This window comes from Penaeus monodon, chromosome 38, assembly GCF_015228065.2.
Source record: "Penaeus monodon isolate SGIC_2016 chromosome 38, NSTDA_Pmon_1, whole genome shotgun sequence".
NCBI classification, from domain to species: domain Eukaryota; kingdom Metazoa; phylum Arthropoda; class Malacostraca; order Decapoda; family Penaeidae; genus Penaeus; species Penaeus monodon.
The window spans coordinates 28,443,820-28,448,229 of NC_051423.1; the positions used below are offsets into that span (position 1 = coordinate 28,443,820).

At 31.9% G+C, this 4,410-nt stretch overlaps 1 protein-coding gene across 1 annotated transcript in view; it reads right to left on the reverse strand.

Annotated features, from left to right (window-relative positions):
• Positions 1-4,124, reverse strand: part of LOC119596447 (DNA polymerase zeta catalytic subunit-like) — a gene marked incomplete at its 3' end in the record, with an annotated part of 5,115 nt that extends 991 nt beyond the window's left edge. The window contains 1 exon segment of the mRNA XM_037945697.1: positions 4,004-4,124.
• Positions 4,125-4,410: the final 286 nt, after the last annotated feature.

The following is a 4,410-nucleotide window of genomic DNA, read 5'->3' on the forward strand; positions in this document are numbered from 1 at the left end:
GCAGTTTACAAAACAGCAAACATATATCTTTCATTTTACCTTATACTGAAAGCACCATCTAATTTTGCTTTACACTGAAAGTATCTTATCTTAACATCTTGTTTTTAACCTTTAATTGAGAACAGTTATTCAGAAGAATCTTTAATTATTCTAGATTCTGTAATAAAATTAACATGGTGAATCACGGTACTCACAGATGTGCAATGTTTGCGATTTCAATGTTTGAAAATTTCAAAAGAGAAATGGTGATAAAATGTTGTAGAACACTCATAAAATCTTTACATTAACACAGTATTCCATGAAAGTTGTAATAAAAGAATGAATAGGAACAAACATCATCATCCTTAATCAAATTTAACAAAAAAATTAACAACTATCTAGAGTAGAAACACCTAAAGACAAAAGCAAAGATTACAGAATATACAAAAAAAACACTATTAAGTATAAAAAAATCATCTGGCAAAGATAGGATAAACCCACTATTGCTTAACAAATTCCAACAAACTTCTGTAATGTACACTCTAGAAAAGCAGAGCCTGACAATTTATCAATAAATATGGACTCAATATACATGGGAAAGTTAGTTGGCCTTTGCTGAAGTCCAGAAACCATTGCCAATTGCTTCTGTCCTTTTTGCTAATAAAACCTTCAAATCTGATAATTCAATTGGAAAATTATCTAAACTGGGGAAAAAAATTAACCTGCCAAATACACATCTTATAATGTTCTATATACTGCAAAAAATATGGATGGATAAATAAGCAAATGAAAATCACCTCTTGCTTTTTTATTTTAAAAACCTTGGCCAGAAAATACCTACATAATAACAAGAAGCTATCACTCATAACCATGCAAGATTATAACCTATGATATTCATCAACATTAAGCAGTTACCCTGATAATAACTACAACAGTATCATTTAAATCCTATGATGTTACAAATCCATTTTAAATACCAAAACCTGATGGCAATATTAGCATTACTAAAGACAGGAATAAAAACAAAGATGAATATTAAGCTTTCCTTATCAATATAATTACATAACCTTCAACCCTTCTCATATCCCATTTCTAAGGCACTTTCTCACATACACAGTAGTTTATACTCTCAGAACCATGCACTACTATTGTAATTTCATTTTAAATCTACTAAGACCATAACTCCTATAGTCTTCTGTATCATACTCCTTCAGAGTTGTCTGCCAGACAACAAATGTGCATTCTTTTAACTCACTATCTGATGGATGGCATGAAGTTATATTCTGGAAGACATTTTATTACCATAATAATGCAAATGATAGCAAGACATATGATAGCAATTCACTAAGTACAATATCTGGGAGCTTAAAAACAAAATATCCTTAAACACAAAAAGAAAAAAAGTCATGAAGTTAAGCAAATAGATTAATACCTTATTAAATATTTACATTACTGGTGGGATTGTTATGTCCAGAATGCTAGCTGGCAAGGTCTTGAAAAATGATGATGTGGCATTTATTTCCTTCCTGGCAACATCCAGTGCTTTTGCATGCTATGCAAAACAAATATTGCTGTTGCAGCATGATATGTAAGTTGAACTACAGACGTAAACAAACTGTATGACAATGAACTCTTGAGGTATTCAAAATTCTTTCTCTTTATTTTTTTCATGTTTCAAGTCACATTCAATAAGCAGATTTGATCTGGATGAAATAAGAATACAACTGAAAGTGATGATTTTTTTTTTTTACTAGAAAGGACACTGAGTAGGGTAGAACATAATCCTAGAGATTATGAGGTAAGAATACTGGATTATGAAAGGATATTCATTTCATTCACACTACAAATTAATGAGTTAATTTTGACATTAATTAAAAATAAGGCAATGAAAAAGAAGGAGCCATTTCACAAGGAACGACAACAACCAATGTGATGTTGCAAATGAGTGCTCCTCTTGCCTGGCTAACTTAACCATCCTTATTTATACCTTTTCCAAGTATTACCATAATATGCCCTGTTAATTCATTCAACTTGGATCTATAACTAAGGACCAATCACATTCAAATCCATCTAAATTAACTAAATTCTTTTGCATCTAATACATGCATTACATTACCCTCTTGCAACAACTATGAATATCAAGCCACTTAAGCTGAAATTAATAAAGATCTGTCTATATTTGCAGAATTGCTGCTAAGACACAATTAAATAACTTTTCATTCAAGTTTTGAGACAAATCATTAACCTAACAACTGTTTTATAGAAAATTTGGGTTATAGTGTATAGCATATATGTTACTTTATTCCTCCAAAAACAGAAACTAATCATATGTCTAAATGTTTCTAAACTGTAACACTGCTATTAGAAAAGAAAAATATCTTATATATATACTCCTATGATTCTTAACCTGGTCAATTCATATTTTCTAGAATAATATACAGCAGGTGTGGTGTGACATATAATTGCTGCTAAGACACAATTAAATAACTTTTCATTCAAGTTTTGAGACAAATCAATAACCTAACAACTGTTTCATAGAAAATTTGGGTTATAGTGTATAGCATATATGTTACTTTATTCCTCCAAAAACAGAAACTAATCATATGTCTTAAATGTTTCAAAACTGTAACACTGCTATTAGAAAAGAAAAATATCTTATATATATACTCCTATGATTCTTAACCTGGTCAATTCATATTTTCTAGAATAATATACAGCAGGTGTGGTGTGACATATATATATATATATATATATATATATATATATATATATATATATATATATATATATATATATATATATATATCCTATCAAAAATCAAATAATACATTTTTTTCATACTATTGTATGTCTTCTGTGTGTTTGTTTACCAAGAAGGCAGAACAAAGTTACCTTACCAGACTTAACCTTGAGTTTTAATGCAGAATTTAAAAAAAAAATTGGGTTGAAATGGTGCTACTTAAACAAATTATCATTCCTCATGTGTTATTTGTGTTATCAGAAAACAATCATATACTTGTTTACCCTCTATAGCTCTTTATAAAGGCTATGCCATGCTTCTGCTATCAAATTCAGCATTCTGTTCTTACTATGTTTGGGCAATACACAAAAGACCAAGTAGTAATATTATACAAGTATCAAAAATGGTGAATTCGGCTCTTGTTAGCCACTAATGCTTCTGATACGTCCCATCAGGATCACTATACCTTAACTGTCAACTACTGATAAAGGTTCTTCTTCCATCATAGTTACTAAGCATGCATAATAAACATTAGAAATTAAGCTTATTATATCAAATATCATGAAAAACATTAAAAATAACACATTAGTAAGTTCAAGAATGCATCCCTCTTGAACGTGAAAAGTAGGTTCTTCACAAATGTTATCACTGTATAAAAAAAAAATACTTGCAGTCAAGTGTTTTATGTAAACATTCAAGACAAGAATCCTAAGGCTGTATTTCCCGTGGCTATGTGTTCGTTGCATAACGCATGCAAAACAAACTAAAAAATTCACGTCAATCTGGAGAAATAAAGTGTATCAGCCTTGATTTAATTTTTCCCTTAATTTCCACAAATAAGGAAAGATGAATCAATATTTCCAAAAAGTCTTCTCAGCCATACTTAGGCACAAACCACACAACCCGGGGCTACACTAACGTTTGTTCGTGCTCAGCGATAACGAAATGCACTGCCCAATCAAACTGAAATAGCATAAATAACACTCAATAATAACTTTTCTGCCCGAGGGGGTTCCGAGTAGGCCTACCGAGCCTGCCTTCATTTCTCATCCCTCACATTTATTACGTGTCTCAGCACCCTTAAATCACTCACCACAGTCTTAAATGTCGTGCTCCATCGTTTTATCGGTGGAAATTAGGCCAAATATGTGACTACGTGTTACTATGTGTGATTTAAACATTCCGATCCAGGTGACAGCCAGGAAACCCTTCATAAAAACACTTTTTTCCGCCCTTCTCACACCCACAGGGGCTCTTTCGGTTGTTCCACCACTCGCTGCATACCTTCTTAGGATCACCAGTTGAATAAAATAGCTCTCATGTGTTGAAATTATGCCACTGCACTAGAAAATGTGTTTACGTTGGTCTTGTTTCATGTCTTGTTTTCTTCTCGCTACCTTTACCTACAGGAGTGCCAACCGTGGATAAACTTTCCTTTTACGAAATTTTGGCAGAGTGTTCTATAACTTTCTCTCCCAGGTGATATTTCAGTGCTTAAAGGAGAGTATTTATTATTTCCAGTTGCGTTACTTCTTTAGGATTTGTGCTCTGTACATGTCAAATTGCGCAGTAATCATTAATCCACGGTTGGCAAGTCTGATCCCTTACGAAAATCAGCTGAGCGGGAAAGTAAATTTTATAAATGTTATAATTCTTGGAAATTTTATTCCATCTAACTTAGATTCACATCC